The sequence below is a fragment of the Homalodisca vitripennis genome, chromosome 4, assembly GCF_021130785.1.
Source record: "Homalodisca vitripennis isolate AUS2020 chromosome 4, UT_GWSS_2.1, whole genome shotgun sequence".
Classification (NCBI taxonomy): Eukaryota; Metazoa; Arthropoda; class Insecta; order Hemiptera; family Cicadellidae; genus Homalodisca; species Homalodisca vitripennis.
The window spans coordinates 187455185-187477866 of NC_060210.1; the positions used below are offsets into that span (position 1 = coordinate 187455185).

General features: G+C 30.2%; 1 protein-coding gene across 1 annotated transcript in view; it reads left to right on the plus strand.

The window, feature by feature from the left end:
- Positions 1 to 22682, plus strand: part of LOC124360795 (RYamide receptor-like) — a 176380-nt gene that overhangs the window by 3776 nt on the left and 149922 nt on the right.

Consider the following 22682-nt stretch of genomic DNA (forward strand, 5'->3'; position numbering starts at 1 on the left):
CATTAATACTGAAAAATATTAAACTTAGAAATCCATAATAACGTTGCTATTAAATCATCTTATTTCAGTAAATTAAAACAACAATTTTTTTAACACATGGATGGTTAGCATTGGGCTAGCTAGGGCCCTTTAAATTTTTTGCCATGTAGAAGATTGTATTTTTTGTGTACTTAAACAGCTGGTTTTATGTACGAACTAAAATATATTAGTATGTAAAATAACTAAGTATTGTAGTAGACTGTAAAGTAGATGCTGAAACGAATAATATATTGAGAAAATAACTGTAAACATAAGATTATTTATATTAACAGATTTGGACCATCGTTACAAAACTGGAACGTTTCCAGGACGAGAATCTATCTCTTCTTCAGGCGTTCAGGATAAGAATGGGTTTTCAGTATAAATGAGAAACGAATCATTGGAAAGGAATTTGGTAAAGTAAAAACTATACAACAGAACAAGCGGATCAGTATTGTGCATCAATAAAAGGATTTACAGGCCAAGAGATTCCATGTGGCCTCTCTTCCATGCAACCGCATCTGGCAAGGAGGGGGAGCGATGGTGGAGGGGAGCTTGCTCACAGACTGAGCTTGCGACTTCCCCCTCCACTCCACATGTACAGAAAGCTACTGAGCATCTTCAGGCCGAGGACCTCATTGAATCTCGCGATCTGTATATATTTGAAAGTTCTGAGCAGTATTACTATATGGGGTGTGTAAGCAGAACACGTCTGGATAAATCAATACCAGTACACCCTGTGGCATCACGGTTTGTCATCTGCAACAAAATGAGAGGATCTTTATTAAGGGATGCTGCTGACAATTTAGGCATTTCGTTTTTGTTCTTGATCATAAACTCTTAGTGAATGTATCTGAAGTTTCTTTGATTTTGATAATTAGTCTTCCTTTTATAGATAATAAGTTCGCTATATTCCCGTACTAAATTTAAAGCTTAAATATAGATAATTTCACTCTTGCAATACCCTGTGTCAGGTAGACAGACATCATATAGGAAAGATATTTTACATTCACTTTAAAGGCGTAAACGAAATTACCTCCGCCTACTAAGTGTAGGCTTCAATGACGCTCAGCCAAATTCCATGGTTGGACATACACGATTTAGAATTCATTCTTGTATATATATAAATGTTTCATTCTTAATTCAAAATCTACATATTGCATTTACTGAGATATCTTACGATATGATGCATGCCCATTTTTTTCATTGTCTTAGGTTTATGAATAAAAACTTTTAGTGGGATGACACGGGTATACAACACAAGAGTGCGCTGAAATCAGATCTTGATACCAACTTTTAATATTGACACTGTTCTTTTTCTTTTTGGACACATGACTAATTGACGCGGTGTATGCCACATGTTACAATCTCATATGATTTTATTTAGCTTGTTAACAAATTTATTTATTCTACGACTTTCTCGTTGCCATCATAAACCCTCATAAGACCAATGTAAATATATTTGCTAAGGCTCCGCTAAGCCCTTTTTTGGCAAAACAAGCATTGCTGCCACTTACGACTGGCCGATACGTCACTCTATACGTACTGTATTATATTCTGGACATGTTTCCGCCAAATCTCATGTGACAAAATCGAACTCAGTATCACCAATATTTAAATGTTGCTTCAAGCATAGGTACTATATTAGGTCACTTCATTTACGAGACTAGCAAGCAGGCAGACAGACACACACAGTGATTTGTCAGCCCCGCGAGTGACAGGTTTCGCAACGTTCAGCCAATTAGTTATTTTTGAAATCATTCTCCCTATCACTACTAACTTTAGATTTGATCATTTAAATTTCCAAAATATGGAAAGTATAAGTGTTTAGAACATTTTAAAGCCACTGTTAGGAAATTAATATATTTAAACTGATTACTAATCAGATTATACAAACCCGAGTAGCTGACTGCTTTTTTGTGTACAATACACTAAGCAAGTGGTAGTTTTTCGCAAAACCAAGAATACAGAATAAAAATTTTGTGCAATCTTTAGTCTTCTTACGTATTTTCAGAATGAAATAAAAATATTATAATTTTATAGAATAAAATTCATACTTTAAAAAGCTTTCACTGATTGTTATATAGCATCCAATTTCTCACGTCGTGTTGTAACGATAATAGTAGGGATTACAACATTATGTTATAACAAAATTTTTCTTATGAATAATTAGAACGTAAAGGTATAACGCAATTTAAACGAGCCTAATCCTAAATGATTCAAAGGCCTGGGCTATAATTCAGGAACAGAGTAATTACCTAAGCGTAATTAATCGTGTTTATGGAAAGCACGGCCCAGGCTCAAGTAGAAGACGTACAGCACCTTCACTCTCCGCTTTGTGTACAGTTTGCCGGCCTTAGATGTTTAATTGCAGCTTTCTAAAGTCCAGCTTGATTTAAGAGTTATATCACGTAATGACGTCTTATTACTAAGCAGGTGGTGCTTATGTGGGTCTGTAATTTCGGAGTTGTTTTTGGACAGAGTTAGCTTGATTATTCACACGAATTTCAACGTCTATATTTCTCCAATTCCCACTACCTTTATTACTTATTATTATTATATTAATAATACTTATTATTCTTTTTTCTGATAGTGTCCTTCCTCAACTAAAATCCCACCCATATTTATTTCTTGTTGTGATCAGTTAAGTTGCTAACCGTCACCCGTTTAGAGGGAGGTTGAGGTCCTCTCATCTTTCTTAAATTAGAAGAATTTGGTGATATAAAAGGTTTAAATAATATAAAGAAATTATAAAATTTAGGATTGTATAAAAAATATTTAGTCATAAAATTTTCAATATTTTTCCAATTCCCACTACCTTTATGACGTTAAAATAAACTAAAAATTTCAAAAGATACAATATTTTACAACAGAATTGTAAAGGTACTACAGTTAAGAAGTAGACGAAGAAAATGTTGAATTATCTTTCATATTTCATATGGTTTTTTCAGACCTATATATATATGGTCATTGTAATGTTGTAAAAAAAGAAAAACTATAGAAAATCCCCTAATACAAACCTTTAGTTAATAATGTATTTCTTCTACATTATATTCTATTTACTTAATTTAAAACTGTCCACGCTATCATATATCTTTTTATTTAATCTGTTTAATAGTGTCTCATAGATGTACTGAAAATGCATTTAAATACCAGGGTTCTTTAAATTAGTCTACACGGCAATGCTAAACATTGATCAGTCCTTTTAAAAATTACTAATATACCAATCTGTAAGCCTTTTTAGTATTTAATGAAACTTTGTGGAATGTTCGGTTGTAGTGGCTGAGATTTATTTGACAGCAACCTGAGAGCGTAAAATAGTGCAGAAATAGATCCATCCAATATTAGCAGTCTACGTACGTAAGTGTTAATGGTAATAAACTAATCCATTGAAAATGTGCAAGTAAGCCTAGGGATTGGTTTTTCGTAAGGCTATTTTTAGTTTTTGTGTTAAATTCCGGTATAGTTACTTCCTTGAAGAAATTTGTTTCTAAATATAGTGTTAAAAAGTGTAAAATTAGGAATTTTTTTAATTTCGTGACCCGGCCCAAAGGTATACAGCTGATAATAAAAAAGTGGTTTATCACACTATGGATTTGAACAATGATTTCATAAAATGGAATATTTCGTCCAATTTAAAGGAAAACGTAAACAATTTTGTTAAGTACTAATTAAAAAAATAAATTATATTAAATAAATTTAGTATTTCGTAAAGTAAAAAAAAAAATCATTCACATGAGTTCCCTTTAATACATGCATTGTAAATATGTTATATCCTTACTGCAGTAGTTTTTTGAGAACCTGGATTCTGGATCATTAAAAGAGTAACGACCAATTTTACTATAAAATTTGCTCGAACAAACGCCACTTGTACCACTCAAATATCTTTGCCATGCCAGTAGTGAAATTTGAATGATACATTTTAGAATCTCATACAAGAGTCCTTACAACTATACTGAATGGCAATACAAAATATTCCAATTAGAGTTCCAGTGTGAAAGATTAAATCTTTGAAAGACAACGGAGATGGAATGTAACGATCTGCTGCCAGATATCAGACCGTCCAGATGATAGCTTTCTGCAATAAATCTCTCGGTTCATCAACAATTCCTGATTCCCCGCGTTCCAGCACCACGAGATCTTTATCTCTGGAACAGTCAATTGGATTTCTGAACCAACATTTAGCTTTTCTTAAAGATTTAATTTGTTTTTCTATCTCTTATTGTATGCTTAATCCACTACAGTTATTCACTTTTGTAAGAAAGTGCCGGGTAAGTAGGAGTTTAGTTATTAGCTATCACTCGTAAAGCTGGAAGAATTTAGTTTCTGTCTACCTGTCTAAATGATCTCGAAAACCATCGTATAAACTTTTATGAAGATTCATAGCAAGGAAACTAAATTAGATTGTGGTGTATGACATACCATGGGATTTTGCTACTCATTAGATAATATTTGTACATTAGTGTTTTGGATAACCAAGATTATAACGAGAACATTGTAAGATAAATAAATAAACACATTAATAGTACATAAATATCAGTCATAATCAGGATTACTAAATAATAAATGTAATAGTTATTAGGATTTGAACACTGTAGCATTAACCGAATCGGTTACGGTGGCATGAACAGTTAAGTAGTTTGTGGAACTGAAGCAGACACTCAAACAAGATTATGGAAACTTAGTAATTAATTCATCCTATTATACAGACAATTGATATCGTCAGAACTTTCCTTCAGGTAAGAATAATACCTGTGGTGTTAAAGAAAACTGTTTTATATTAAGAGAAAGGTGAGATTAATATACACTTCTTTAAATTTTTTATTAGATTAATATTCTTAAACATAATAATTTATTAACTCCTTATTAAACCAACTGTTGACATGAATCCTTCGTCTCTAACAACGATATTGAGACTCCTATAACCATGTAATTTTATAAAATTATAAATTATTCTAGGATTGTATTTACAATAGATTAAAATAGTGCGTCTTAGAGGTAGTTCTCACTAAATCAAACAAATTTTAAAATAATGTTATAAGTATTTGTACCTTTGGTATTTGTCTAGTATACTATCTACTAAAACGTTATTTCTCTACTAAAATACCTGCGTGCGAGGCGGAAGACTGATATACTCTCCTTATTTGAGAGTTATTTGCATTTTAGAGTTCCTCTGGATTGAGTAGAGAGTTGTGCTAGATATTAGTAATAATCTTTATTCTTAAGGTTGGCAACAACTTGGCATTATTTAGGTCCGTCACGTGAAAAACGACTGGAGCTAGCACAATCTTTACTCTTAACATTTTAATACTCTAAGTGATGGCTTTTCACTTCAACACACGATTAATTACGTATAGTAAGCCATATAGTTAGCAATCATGATAAAAGTTTTAAAATACCAAAAAGGAATTTACCTTTATCTACCTAAAAATTCAGATATAAGTTCAAACGAGTTAACAATAGGAGATATTTGAATATAACAATACAACCATTAAAAACATGGTAATTAAAGTTAAACGAAGAAGTTCTATGACATTATGAGTTTGACAAGACATACGTACCAACCGAGTACAAATAGTTTTAAATATTATATTGTTGAATTGTAATTAGGGTATTTTTAATATTTTAGTATTATATACATGGTAAGTCAAAGACTTTTTCCTAAATTTATTTTGGGATGGAAATTAGATTTGTAAGAAAAAAATGTACGTAACGAAAGTTAGGGCGATCCTAAATTGGTGGTTCCTGGTCCGAATATCAAAATTTTCTCGCGTAAACATTAAAAAAAATTTACACGGTTTTAATTTTCAGGCCAACAAAGGATTTTTGTGAAATGTCTGTACAAAAATACATATACATATGAAATAGATAACTTAACATAATTGAGGTGTTAGAAATAATCCAATATATTCTAGATGTTTACAAATAGCACATTAAATGCAAATTAATGCATGTTCTTAATCTGCAATGGATATCATGATGTGGTAAGTATTTAAGAATATATATTGAACTTACGAAGCTCTAGTTCAATTTCTTTGTATTTAAAATTTTTACAATTTTCCATTTTGGTTCATGAAACCATCCACATCACCGATATTTATTTGTCACGTTTTCTCCTACAATATAAAATATGTTGGGTTCAGTGACGTTTGCCAGTGTTCAGTTTTGATTAATAATAGTTTTAGTTTTACATAAGTATGTTTGCTATTTATACTGGCATTAAGACCTCCTCTGTGACGTCAGGAACAGCTGTGTTCAGCGCAATCTGTTACCTGAGGCAATAACTGTCAACCCTGCTGTCGTGAGCTTCATCCGTCAGCCGGTAGATAGCACCAGTCACTCTACCTGTCAAAACTCCACCTAAGGGTCATAATCTACAACCTCACGAATCGCTCTTTCACACCTTTCATCACAATTCCTCCTGCAAGAACTATGTATGTTTTTACCACTTTGTGTAAAAATTAAAATTGTGCATGTTGATAAAAAGTTAATGATGGTATTTAAATATAGGAAAGGTCTAATTAAACAATAAGAGTCAGTAAATAAACTGAATCAAACTAATTTTTACAAATGCCGTTGAAATATTCATATGCTCTTACAAATTCTAGTCAGTCATTCTATCACACAAATTTCCAAGAGGTAGCAAAACATAGATCGATGTAACATCCTCCTCAAAATGGAAAGGAATGCTGTATATTAAAGATACATACAATATTAGTAGCTTATATAACATCGATATATACGTGTACTTAGCAGATTAAATTCAATACAAAAATTAAACTTAAACCTTTATATAAAAAATCTTGTAGACAATTAAACAATGTTTTCAATTTGTATCTAGTCCACGTAAAAGCCTTTTTTGATATTTTCGAACACCCCGATATGAATCTTAGCCCTTAGCATAGTTTCTTTTCAATACTTGCCATTGCTTACATTGGTCCAGTATTTTTATGAAAACCACAAAGCACCAATCAGAGTAGCAAGGTAAAGCTTTCTGACTACTTTATAAGATTTACAGTAATCAAAACCTGTAATAATTCTGTCAGTTTCTGGAGGACAAATGCTTTATTTAAAATGATCATAGTGTCTGGGCTATTTCTCTCTATTGATTATACATTTGAAGAAACCCTTTTTTTAAGAAACTCTTGGTTATAAACTCATGGCGAGAAGGTTTAGAGAACATGCAATGGTAAAATGATTTTAGATAAGCTACAATTAGATTAATAAATATAGAATATTAAACTCACTACCAACAGTTCGACAAATATTAACTATTACACTTCTTATGTGATCAGCAAGAATGTATTTCTTCATGCTGTCCTTTGGTCTGAATATTGTTCTGAGGGTTTGATGCGTTGAGATCAAAGCTTCATAAACTGGAGTAATGTTTTAAATCAAGTTTTTTTCTTGCGTGTTTAAAAAGTGCCAAACACTAAATTGTCTAGATAAAATAACTATGATAAAATGATATTGGTTAATTCTGTAAGGACCAACCAGTTTGTTATAGTCCAATTAAGTAATATAAGGAGTTATGTATCAGTTGTTCTAATCTAAACAAAAATCTATACCTTACTGCACTATATACATTGAAAATTAACTCTTGTTACACTCTTAATTGGATATATGAACTATTTAGTTTAACATTTGACAAAAATTACTTAGTTAAACCTAACTTTGTGTAATGTTACCGTTGCTATTATACCTAATACTGCATAACTAATACGTTTCATCCCACTACCAACAAACAGTGCCACAATTGTAAAGAAAGCATATATTGTACGAAAAAAATAAACCTCAGGTTATTTCCGGTTTATTTAATAATTCTATTGCTTTATAATTATATTCATTGAGATTTAATCCCTCTTCAGCATATACCTTGTTGCAATAAAGTCACATAAACAATTTAGGGTTTCTAGATCTGCATTTTTTAAATAAAGAGCCCTAATGTAGTCATGATGCAATTTATTATTAAACATAGAGTACAAACAAAGCAATCTGCAAACAAAGGAAAGAAATAAATGTTGCTCCTAGTATAATGTTTATTATCATTCATCTGCTTTATTTTAAAGTTATTTTTTGACGATGGAAGTATTGTGAAGGAACACTTTTTTTCTGGATATTGGCCTTTGTTCAGTGATACAAGAAATCGGTTATATTACGTTTCGATATTTTCAATCTGAACTCTACTTCAGGTGGATTACTAATACACAGATTCTTATCTAAATAAATCAGGCAAAAGGGTAAAACATTCAGGAATTTAACTAAACCGTTTTAATAGTTAATGTTTTGATTTAGTTGCATGTGCATAGGGTTGATATACAACTTAAAAACGCGATGTTTTATTATGTTAGCTTTAACCTAATTCGTACAATGTTTAGGGTTAGTTATCTACCTGCTGAAGAGGTCAGATTACATTTTAAAACTTAATATTGGTCATTTCTTGGATCAATGTTCAGTTTTAAATGTTCTAAAATATCTTGAGTTCCTTTTGAAAAATACAATATTGTAGCAGGTTTAAATTCATTAAAATATCAATTTCGCGGATGCACTATATTAGATCAGAACTAAATTATCTATATTACGTTATCATTCATTAGATATCTTTTTGTTTTTTAATAACGGCAAAGTCTGATTGCTGAGCTGAGTTTATGTGTAACAAACTAGCTTTCTTAGAAGACGAAAGAAACATTAATTTACAATATTAAACACTTAAGGATCAGATAACAATTATTATTCTTCGTGTTTGTTCAAAGGACCGTATAATTCCCTCTGACACATCTCTTAGATTACAAAGTATCATTAATAATATAACAAAATTGGATATTAAGATACAAAACACTTGCTATTCCTGTGAAAGGTGTAGCCTCTTTGTACATGTTAAGTCAGGACAAAGCTGCTCATATTAGTGACTCTCGGTGAAAGCGAATAGCGTCCATTACAGCTCTTAATGGCGACATTGTGCATTAAATGTAATGGCTGCTCTTTAAAAAGCTGCTTCACAATCGTAACTACTCTTGATGTTTTATTTTAATTAAGTAATGTATCGTGTTGTTTATTTCGGAGTTTACTACATGAATTGATATAAAACATTTAGAACAATTTGATGACATTTGTCTTCTATTAGTAACTGAAAACGCGACCTAATATATTTAAATATCCCAATATAAATATTATTAACTATTATTACATCATGAAAAATTTCAAATCTATATATCATTTTATTATTCTACATGTGTGCAAGTTAATGGCGTCACATTTTAAAAATAGATATGATTTATGACTCTAATACGTTTTTAAATTTATCTATTCTAGTATTTTCTCTGTGCCATACAATTTATCTCATCACGCTATAGGTATCTTGTTTGTGAGTATGAAATATATTCCATATACATCTTAAAAGGTGTTGGTTGGTCACTGAAAACAACATTTATGTAAATATTGTTATCAATTGGAAACTGTATTCTAATAAATAAATATATAAACTAACTATCCGACATTACTTTTCAAATTATACGAATATTTTTTATTTAAGTATGATTAACAAGTCAAAATCTATTTCAAGCTCGGATAGATTTCAATCCCATTAATGTTTATTTACGTAAAATTAATAATGGCTAATGCGTAAAAACGTATTATTATATCTAAACTCCTATCGCCAATACTAAATTTTCTATAATTTTACTCCAATACTAATAAATAACCTTTTTAACGGTTAACGCTAAGACAAATAATGATACAAAAATAATAATGCCAGCTTTATTAGGATGGGTATATTACTACGCAATCATAACAAGCCTTATACTCAAGTCAATATCTGGGTAGATTAGTTTACAGAACACACAAGGTATCTGGGAACGGTGCCAATAACGTTAAATGCTCAGCAATCTAACGCCTTAATATCGGCAGAGTTGGCAGGGTATATTCACAAAGTCCCTACTGGCTCGTTTTCAACAGACAATTTGTTAAATAGGCTTACTACAACTGTTGTCTTGCAGCAGGTAGATAGTTATTTGTATACCAATTTTACTAATTATTTAAAATTCACCTTGATTGGTAAATGAATAAATTAATTATTTCATCGATAAATTCGTGATTACTGAAGTATATCAACTAATGATGAAAACGACTTTGTTTAGAGGATTGAGTTAGATCCATTTTTGGCCTCATTTCTAGTCAACTTCGAATAAACCTTTTATTTTGGGTATTTCTATATTGGAAGTTTATTATTTAAGATAGAAGGTTTAAAAGGATAATATGATTTCGGATATTTGCCATCGTTACAGTATGTATTAAAAATGTATAACAACGTTTCTAGAATTGCAATCTATCATCTTCATCAGTTTTTCATCGGTATGTAAATATTTCATAAGATGAACTTTACGGTCTCACCATTCAAATTAAACATGTTAGGATGTTTTTTCCAGGCTATGCAAATCGAGATAATTATATCTATATAATATACTGGTGACTGCATTATTATGCGTATGAGGATTAAAGGTAAGTATACAAGAAGGTTCCATGAAATATGCCATAAATACTTAACCATAGTTGGCGTTGGAAGTTGTTTAAAATTTTCAAATAAATACTTTAGATTTCATTTAAAACCTTTTCAGGATTTCAACACACACATAAACAAACAACGGTTGAATTCATATAACTCTAAGAAAAGTGTTTAAGTATAAAGTGCATCGGCACAAGTAACACTCGCCTTTTAATTATACACTTACACTAGACTTGAGCTGTATGGACGATTATCCAGCCTGAAACTTCACCAGAGTTATCGAAGATAGTTGGAGATCATTTTGTCATTTTGTTATACCAAATAAGTTTTATGGGTTCACCTCGGATATCTCTTGACGATCTTTTCTAATCATCTAAGATAAGAAATTATAACGGATCAATGACTTTTTCTTAGATGTCCAGAATGTGTGGTAAAGTTCTGCCACATTAATCCCGAACACTGTACATCACTATTTTGTATGCATGTCACGTGAACCACTCAGTGAGGGCCTCGATTCTCTCTCTACGCCTGATACGGGTCGTCAGATTTGATGCGTTCATCTTTTTGACGAAGTGGATCGCGTGAAAAGCAATCTCCGATTCCTGGCACATCTTTGTTGTCCGTTGCTCTCTTCGATATTTCAACATGTTGTTATATTCTTTAGTCTATCTAGTCGGTTACCTAAGGTGATAAAATCGATTTTTCGATCGAATAATCTTCTTAATATTTGTAGAAAATCTTTGTTATACCTCCTTGAGGTATTTCAACCTTTAATTCTAAATACAGAGAAAATGGACCATTGTTTTTAGTATACCACTAGGACTCGTTTGAATCTGAGGCAGAACGTTAGAATTTCTCATAATCAGGTCCAAAGAAAGACGGTTGATGTGATAGTTTTACAGTAATGAATCAGAATCAGAAAGTCTTTATTTGTCAATCAATCACACATTACAATATGAATAAAGAGCCACATGGGACGAATCCTGTGCGTGGCTCTGAGTTCCTTTAATGACATTAGAGAAATTCCACGTGATTTATTGATAACACTTTTAACAATTTACAGTACAAATAAAAATTTTTTCATATTATGTTGAATACTTATAATCCATAACTCAATAAAACACTGCTTGGTTTTAAAATTTCAAAAATTTCCTACTGAAACTGTATGTATTTTGCCTATGAGTGATACAGTATATGTTTATCCTTTTTATCAGTTTAAAATACATAAAAATACTCTCCAAATCAATACTCGATTTTACTAACATAAAACAATTTTCTAATATAATCAGTTACCCCGAACTATTAATAAAATGTACAGGGTGTCCTGATCCATTTACCCATATTTGCCTTTAGATCTTTTCCTACTCAAATAAATTAGTACCAAAGATTTTGATTTTGTTTATTAAAAGTATCCACATACCAAAATAAAACAGGTTAAATGTATGGCTGACCCTGGTAAAGAGTAGGATTTAGTGTTATTGCTGAAGGCTCTTTACTTTATAGTCCAGGGCAGCCGAACGCTGAGCAACAGTGTCTGAACGTTTCTCCGATCCCTGGAATTATGTAGGTACGAGTTTTCTGTGCTCTCACACTAGAGTGCAGCATGAGGTCGCCGCCAAGGCTGCACAGTACGCCGTATCTGATAGCTAATAAACCTCTATCGTTCCTATACACTTTCTCCCGTGCTGCACGAGACCACGATTTACAATACACGATTTTCCAAGGCAATTTATTAAAAAGTCCTTATCCAGCGCACATAATAAATAATAATTGTTATATTATGAATACCTATACTAAGTTTATTTTCTTTTAACTATTTCTAGTTTAATTATTTTTAACAATTAAAAATTCTAAATTTATTTCGTTGCGAATTTATGAAATTAAATTTTGAATTTTATAAATATAACTGAATTAACAGTTGGTGGAATTTTAATTTGCAGAGAACAAGCTTTTGGAGAGAGTCTGAAAAATATTTAAATTGCAAGTAAACTTTTTACAATGTTGGCATGAACAACAAGTAATTTTGGCACAACTTAAGGAAATTACTTTTCATTACTAAAACAAAGTTTCTCTCTTTTAGTGTAGTATATCCTTGGCACCTTAAAGTTGTATGGATTATTTGTGAACGTATATAATGTTTAGTTATGATAAAAAGGTCACAATCAAGTTTAAAATGTTTTGGTATTTCCAAGGAAATATTACTATGACTGCAGTTTAGAATTTAAGGTATATTATGACTGCTCTTAAAAAGTGAAAAAGTTAGATTTATCATTTAAGATTCTTACTTTCAGTTTGTTAAGTAATTAATCAGTTTTCTTAACCAATTTCAAACACAATGTTGAGTGCATGAACGATCTGTGTGCACGAATAATAATGTTAATTGAGGACAAAAGTAATACATAATCAAATTCAACTAGTTTTGGTGTTGACAAAGAAAGATTGCAGTGGCTGCAGTTTGAATGTGTAGAAATTGACGTAAGTAAACATTTAGTTTAAATTTCCGCTATTATTGAAACGTGGAAAAGTTAGATAAAACATTTGAGTTTATTACTCAGTGTTATAAGTTAATTAGTCAAGATATTTTCTTAAGCAACTAGAAACGCTTTAAAAACCTAGCGCTTAGAAAAAAGTTTGGAACGTAGAACTGCTTCTGAAAAAGTTTTACATATTTCTTCAACTTCAAACGGATATAAATTACTTTAACTATTTTTGAGAGAGCCTCTCAGAAGTCACAGAAAGAAAATAATTATTTTTAATGCAAAGAACACCAATAGTATCTTATTTTACGTTTATGTATACTGTTCTATAACGGGAAAACAATTTTAATGCATTTGTTCAGATCACTGAAGTAAGAACATAATTTAATGGAATATATACACGCAAAAGGATTTAGTAGTGTTTGTCAGTCCGTATGTGTTATGAAATAACAATCTTCACCGGTTTTAATACAGGAATTTAACATTTGGATTATAAATTATCATCAATTTAGTGAAATAAATTATGAATAGAGAAAACAGACATAAAAATAAAACAAGTAAACCCTTAATTCATTATTATAGATATGTTTAATAAAAACTGTTCTGTGAATTTTTGTCGTTTCATGATAAATATCTTGTACAATTTAAATAGAGTATATGTAAAAATAGCTCTTAATCAAATTTAGACTACATACTAAAAATATATAAATATATATTTGAAAGTTTTATAAATATGAAAGATTTTTCCAAAAGTATTTAATTAAGAAAGTACAATTTAAATAACTTGGGTAAATGTAACATGATCATCAGAATCGATTAAACAGGAATAGTAATTAAACATGAGATATTGTGTAATATTAATATTTACTGTCGCGATTCTACGTATACTGACAAACATACCGTTAATTTTTAATACCTGTTTTGAAGATTGGTTCAGCTAGTGGTTAAATTATCCACGTAATAGATTCCTCCATTGAAGAAGTTACGAATTTATTCCTCTTCTGCGTGTTTCTCTATTTATTTCGAACTGGAATAAGGAAAATGCTTTTTCGTAGATGTTTCCTCCTCTATTCTCTTGAAATTTATATATTTTGCAAAACACACATTATGAGTGAAGAGCGGTGATTTGTATAAACTAGTACATAAATATCATACACTATTATAAACAGCACATCTTAACAAAAATTCTGCACTTTGGTCAGTTATGTTTAGACTGTAACAAACTTTCTGATTTGATGATATATGAGCATCAGATACACCTATTAAGTTTCTATATCAGATTAATTAACCATACACAAGCAGGGTTTCGGACCAACAAGCTATTGCATCAGGCTATCAACCGGTGGATCTATAAATCGGTTGAATTAAGGGCAAATAGTTACATCATTATAATATTGGTTACATAGTATTCACTCGGAATTTGATATGTAATATACAGATGAAGCATACCTTCTAATTACATACATTCTACGTTGCCATTATTAAACATTGTAAATACTGCGTGTAGTATACTTATGAATTATTTTTTAGGTTTGGGAAGAAACCATGTTTTGTTGGTTGAAAATCGACCAAGATTAAACAAATGTTGTCAATGTGTTATACTCGTTTTCAAAACAATATTTATAACAATTTGAAAATCTATTCCATTTGGGAAAAATACTCTCCATATAGACTTCTCTTCTGTTCATATTTACAATATGTATCCACAAATTTGCAATAAATACTGATGATGGTGAATTACCTATCATTTTAAATTAACGTCACTCAAGACAAACAATGACAAGAAAATTGTTACATTGAAAAACTTCTTAAACAAATTAACTTTTTTTAAACCGAAACTTACATAAAACCAATGTAATACTATTTAAACGTTAGTTTCGTATATAGAGGTTATAAGATGCAATATAATACAAACATATTTATGAAATAAGATTTTAGTTTGTTTATATATTATTCAATTATATATACATATAGGCCTTTTACGAATATGATGAAGAAAATAATACCAAACACAGAATATGTTGTTATCCCATTTCATGAAAAATTACAAACTTTTTATTTTCCTACATCTAAATAAAATATTGTATGGATTTTGCCAAGATTTAAAAGTTATAATGCAATAACCAAGTAAATATAATTTTACGTTACTTTTGTTGTCAACATACTTCACCTATAACTCAATATTTGTTACTAAGGAACTAGTTTAGGCAATAAGTATTCAAGAAAATTTTCGTGAAGAGTGGATATTCTCCTCCTTAAGATGTTGAATGAATACTGCAAATACGGATGTCCCTATACGTGAAGGCTAAAATAAAAATAATATCTATTGATGTTTGAACCCATCAACACGGTTATAAATCGCCTAGAAATATTATTATGTTAAATACTCTCATATATAAAGAAGTTTGGATTTGTTTCAAATTACTATTCATGATAATTTTACCTATTGTATCAATTTATAATTGACAGCAAAAAGGTAAAGTTTTTTTAGAATCTTACCTAGCTCTATAGCATATGTAGTTTTACGTAATAGAATGTTTTTATTAGTAGAATTGTTTAATGATTAATCTCTTCACATTACCATTCGTAATACATTTTTACCATGTTAAGCATCAATACACTTTATAAAGAACGAGTAATAGAGAACCTTGGAGAAGTGAAGGAGGTAAATTTGGATTCAGGCAGAGATATCTTAGAAAGCTGTAGAAGAGCTGAAAGCGTGTAATGCGGTCCCAGAAGAAACAAATAAAATATGGATGACTAAAACAGGGATCGGTGTCTTATGTATGCAAAGAGTGCGGCAGAAAATATTTGGATTTAAAAAATACTTGTAACTTGCTGTATTACTCTGTGTGAATATTATAAGTTTATAATTTCGGTCTACTTTTACTTTCTCCACCGATTTAAGCGTAACATTTAAAATATGTATTTTAATAATAGAGTTCTATAAGGAGTTTCTTTCTGTTTACAAATGTCCAAACAACTTGTCAATTTACTTGACATAATGTAGATTTCAACTAATGTAAGGTTATGTTTTTGTTAGAGGAATTTTGTAATGTTTGTTACAGTTTTTCTAAATCGATGGACAGTTAAAAAGACAATAGGATCTTGAGTAGCCCAGATGGTGAACGTACGACAGTCCCTACTGTTATTTAAAGGAAATTAACGTAAAGCGTTTAAGAAAATACTTTATTTATATAAAACTATACGAAGATTAAAAGTGCTTGGTGAGAATTAAAATAAAATGTGATTATAACTCTTTTTAAAAGTAGCACATTTCTCTCTTGAATACATTTGATGTGAATCTAAACCATAGAAGATTTGAAACTATATGATTATTACTTGTTAAATATGGGATATTAATTTTACTACAAGTATGCTCTTAAGCGATACTATAATTTAGGCATTACAATACATCTCCATACACCACTTTGTGTAATACAATACCCTGCTAATATGCGAGACGTGCTACCCTGTATTAGCAAAAACATTATTGATAACACGTAAATATATTATTGGCTGACTTTATGAGCCAATTGAGATTTACGATGAGCCAAATGTTTCAATTGATATTTAGGAAAAATCTGCCTGTTCATCCATACGATATCTCGAAAACTAAATGAATCTATAGACTTGAAATTTCATTTGAATCGATCATGGTGTATGTCAAGTCATGGGACTTGGCTAAACTTTGGCGAATATTTTATCATCGGTCTTATGGGCAACAATGAGTGTAACGATGAAATAGAAGAAAATTTAATTTTTAATCAAAATAAGTACATGATTTTTTTACTTTATCTAAATGTTTTACTGCTAAGTTATATTTGGTGCCCAGGCGGGCAGAAAAAAGAAGATACATAAAGTGATCAAACCACAAAAGAAATTATATTAATCTTTTTATTTTAATCTTCAAACAATACTAAATAGCCAGAAAAAATTTTTAATTCAAACAGTAGAGAGGAGCAGTTGGAATAAATCCTCACCACTATAGGTTGCATTTAAAATAAAAGTATAACATGATTATTGTATAATCATAAAAAATTGATATTGGAAACAGAACATATCAGAAGAAAAATTATTCTAGTGTGAACTTTTTAGTACACAATATAAATCAAATTATTGCTAACAGAATAAGTAAAACATTTTTGTTTAAATAAACCCAAAATTTTTTTAAAAGTAAATATTATTCAATTAGTTTATTCAACGTGTAATATATAGTTAAGTATATAAAACATTTTACAAACAAGTGTTTCATAATGTAAATTTTATACTGTTTTGTTTATAATTTCCAAAGGCAAAAAATATTTATTAGAAGACACTATTATATGTGGTATTAACTTTAACAATTTGGTTTAGCATTAGCTTCATTAATACCTAATTAACTTAAGTAAAGGCTGTATCGTTTTGGTATTTAAAATCTTAGCTGCCTTCCAGCGTTGGAGCAGTAAAGCTAATGGCGGCAGTTATTCCTGGTCTGCGGCCGACCCCATGTCACGGTCACGGGCATTGCGGCGATTTATGTCACCGTTTACTTTACCGTGTCCGCATCTCTACGCGTTATTACCTTACATTTGTTACAGCGACAACGCGGCACTGCGTTACACGTACGAGCGCCGAATTGTCTTGTACGTACGTCAAATTACAACTGCAACACCAATGTACATGGGTGTGTGTAGAACGGTAGAAAAAACTTAAAAATTAAGGATAGTGCAAACATATCATCATTGTCCAAGGGATAGAAATTTTTACTACACTTCTTGTTCAAACTGTTATTGCATAAGTTGTTTAAACTTTACATTTAACTTTTACTGTACCTGATTGTTTGACCTACATTTTTGCACTGTTATTGACTTGTTGCTTAAACTGTCGCTGTTACATTTAAATTTTACTGTACTGATTTTTCCTACATTTTCCTGTGTTATAAGCAGTATAATATGATCAAAATGCACCTTCCCCTTTATCAACGAGAATTTGTAAATTTTTCCTTAGGACTATTGTAGTAAATATATTATTTTAAGCTGAAATATTATACTTGTTACACTTAGAAAGGTATCTAAGTGATCTGAAATGTACTGAAATTAACTTTTCTTTAATTTCTTTGTTTCATACTTAGGATACTGTTATATGGTATATAAGCAGCCTGTAGCTATTCTGGTGCAACATTATTTTGAAAATTTTACCTGATATACTAAGTGACCGCCGAATTTATTATAATTTTATTACTTTAAGACACGATAAAATTATAATCATCTCTATTTCTTTGTTATCTTACATAACAAACGTACTTACATTATGTTAGAAGACATTTTTATTAGTGCCTTAAGTTTCCTGATTGGTTTATTTTGGCCATCTTTTTCACGTCCACAAAATGGGAAACATTTTCATGCTATAATTTTGTTATAGAAGAGGTAATTTAAACAGTTTTCGTGCCCATAATCAAATTATCACAAGACATCTGAATCTTGGATTTTAATATAAGCAGGGAACATAAACATTTTTTCAAGGATTGTATCCCTTGCATGGAGAATAATTATTTTGTATTTACTGAATTTTTCAAACATAGCCTCAATTATACAAAATATTACGGGAATCAATGTTCGATACTATGAGTAATAATAAACTTTGCCTTCCGTTTAAATTTATCCGTAAAACAAAACAATACAAGTATCTAGCTCTATGATATTGGTAGCCACTAGAGGTTTGGAGCTGGTAAATGTTGGAGTGAGTTTGTTGTATCCCAGTGGTGCAGAGCTCGCTCAATTTCCAGAGAGAAGATATCATACAACTGACACGTATTTGAAATATCTCTAACCTGGATTAATCCCAGTTATAACTCCGATTTATCGTTAACAACTGCTCCCTGCGGCTTTCTGACAGAAATGGGCTATTTGTCACTGTAATTGTTATACTTTCAAATTGAGGAAACATTATATTTATAAATGTAAATAAAATGAGAATTTAAAAAAAATATATTTAGGTTTATACAAAAAGAGTAGAAAAATATAGCCCAAGCTATCTTTCTTAAAGTTTCAAAAAACTATGTTCCATACCACTTTTAGACCACATCATAATTATCTGACAAATTATGGCCAATAGACTATTTTGAGTTTTTATTATAGAGTTACATTTAAATAGTTCTTAGCAATTTTTGTAGAAATGGGATTTATATAATTTCCAAAAAACTAGTATTATTAGTCTGCATAGTTATAATTACATAGCTAATATTATTAGTCTGGATACAAATCATTTTGTATAAGTATAATAAAAGCCACAATAGTAAAATAATTATATAGATAACATTAAACCTTCATATGGTCTATGGATTTTTCATACTATTCATACCATGTAATTTTAAATATTATGGTTTCAATTGCGTGGTACAAAAAATTAAAATCCATAACATTTTTTACTAATTTAAAGAATGCTATATTTATAAAACTATCACAACTAATCTAAATTCAAAAAAAGGATTCACGTTGAAAATCAATATTTATTTTATTATATTATGCTTTCTTCCCTTAGTTTTAGTTAAAATAGGTTACTATATACGTTTTAAAGTCATGATCTATGACAATGTTTAATTCATATATACTGCTTAGGTTTGAGTGAATGATCCAATTAGCATCATTAAGAAAAATACGTAAGTGAGAAATAATAGTGATTTTATTACTACGACATAATATAAAAACAAATGTCCACAAAAGATATTTTATAATAGGTCAAGTTTAAATGTAACAGGATCAAAGAAACATTTCTAACAAGAAATGCAGGATATACGTATTTGCTCAGGACTATAACAATGTTTGGATTGTCAACATTACTTAGTGAATTGTAAAGCACTTGGAGTACAATCGTGGGCCGTTGTGTTTTATGTATGTTGGAACATATTTGAAGTTCTGAAGACTCGAAGAACCAATTGAAACATACCAAAAGACAACTAAACAGTTTTTACTTATAAAATATTCTTTGCTTGAATAATTATACTTTGTTTCACCTAGATCTAAAAAATGCCACATGAGTAACCAATCATATACAGGTTTTTCACAAAAGGATATCACAAACTTCAATAGATGAAAGTATTTATTATTTCAATATCTTATAAACTTATGTAGAAAATATGTGCTTTAGACGCTAGTTGCAAATTTATATTGCTTATAACAAAAATGAATATCTCCAGAGCTATTTAAGCTAAGGAAACCAAATTTGACATATAGATTTAAATATATAAGACAAGAAAATTTTGTTATTTTCTTTAATGATAAAATGGCGTCTGTCGAAAATATTACTATCCAAATAACTAAAAAAAACATTTAGTTATAACAAATTTACTAGAAATCAATTATATGAGTAATTCAATTACAATACTTCCAACGGTACTTGTTAAAAAAATCCATAAGTGCTTAAGCGAACATGACCAAAGGCACTCTTGCACAATCCGGGAGCAGCAAACATTTTATCTTTTGTTAGGCATAAGCTGTTTTACATAGATCGGAAACGTTTTTTGGGATAGGAAGTATTTTAAATTTTTACAAAAAATCCAATGCTACTTTTTTTTAACGAATCCCGTCAACGCATAAGCGAGCACGGCGACTTTAATGATACTCTTGCACAAGCCAGGAGTAAGAAACAAATGATACCTGTCATCTGTGACATGTTTGGCGCTCCTGGCTTGTGCAAGCGTATCTTTATAGTGGTTGTACTGTGCAACAAGTTATAGTATAGAACGATGTATATTGGTATCAAGAGACTAGTTAAAGACTGATGTATATTCCCTAGTAAAACTGAACAGTAGCATCTTGTTGATGTATCTGGCACTAGAAAAATGTACTATTCTGGCTAGCTTCGTTGTTTCTTTCCACATAATTACGAAAGATTTAAGTAACGCTCTTACAGGTCTAAATGTCTCCATGCTGAATAATCAATACTTTTACACTTCACTGATTGATTAAATATATCATTACATTTTTATAAACGGAAATCGTATTATTTAGGTTCAGAAATGATCGACTCTAAAATGTAATAAACGATAATTGTAATTGTCGTTCGTTTGATCCTACAATTTTTCAGTACATAGGTAGTTTTAACAATATAATAAACAAAATTATAAAAGTAAACATCTGCCGTGATGTTTATTAAGAAATATAGTATTTTTACTTCTGTAAAAAAATCTGTATCTCCTCTTTTATGATAGTTTGGGATGTTGTTATTGGACACAGTAGATAAATGTAGACACATTAGATAGATATTGGCCATTGTATGATGGCTACCTTCTTGACTTTCGAAAAGTCAGGCATGAAGTCGGGAGGAAACGTTTTTCGTATTTCGGCCCTAAATTGTACAATGACCTCCCCCTTAGCCTTAAGCAATACAGTTGCAATTCTTTCAAATTAAAATTTAAGGACTACATATGTGTTGATAAATAGCGTATTTAAGTTGTTAGTGTATAAGTTTTAGTATTTGGTATAATCCAATGTTGTTCCGTTTAGTTTTAATCACAAGTCTTTGTTATTTAGTATTTAAGGTCATTAAATGACTTGAGTTGTTCTTCAAAACAGTATATGTACTGAGAAACGCTTGTAAATAAAGGCATTTTGATTTATTTATTTATTATTTATAAAAGCATACTTTGTATTGTGATGTTTGTAAAAAGTATATAAGGATGATCACACTACACTGTCTCTCTTGATTTTTCTGAGGTGATTCACTTCGATTAAGGAAATTGAGTTTGGAAGTTAGAATTTAGAAAGCTTTCTCATTCCGTGGTGGCGTGTGATGAGCAGGAGGGAGTGGGGAGACAATTGTGTCTGCAGCATGCTTTAACTTTACTATAAATAACGAAGCTAAATAATAATATTAAGTAAATATTTTTTGGTTCTAATATAGTTAAAGGAATTTAATATTAGAATTTAGATTTAGAAAGTATATTAGTCAGTATATAAACAAATGTGTGTATAGTAAGTAATGTAAGTAAGTATCTTATTGTTTTCATATAACATACTAACTATAAAGAAAATAACAGACAGATAAGTTGTTTCTGTTTTCAGGTTTATTATATAATGTATTATTTCGCATACATATGTTTAGTAAATTTCCTCTTTATACGAAATTATATTTAACTGTGAAATAGAACTTCAGAAATCATGTACCGTGTGATATACATTCAAAGATTTACATTAGCTATAATAGTTATGATAATATGAAGTACCAAATTATCATGAAGATGTTGAATTGAGACGTATAATTTGAAATGAAAGGATTGAATTTGTATTTTTCCTGACTATCAACAAAATGTTCATGAACTCGTCTTAACTTACTTAGTTGTTAAGGCAACTAATATTTTAATTTGTTTTATAGAAGCAAAACTATATGCAAATGTTTAAAGAGACTAATGAAAAAAAGGAGGAATTACTCTAAACTAAAATTTCACAGTAACCATGAATCATGAAAACATAGTCACGCACATATACCACATGTTATAGACTTTTACAGAAGAAACACCTGAAAATAAAGCCCCTAGTACCATACATATCGGTCTTATTGGATTAATCATATTTCTTTTAAAGAATCAAAAACAGTTTTCGTAGTATTTTAGATTAAGCTGGAAAATATATTCTAAATAAATTTATAGGTTCATATTTTGAACCAGTATTATAACCTTCTATTTCGACCCTGCAAAAAAATTGTGG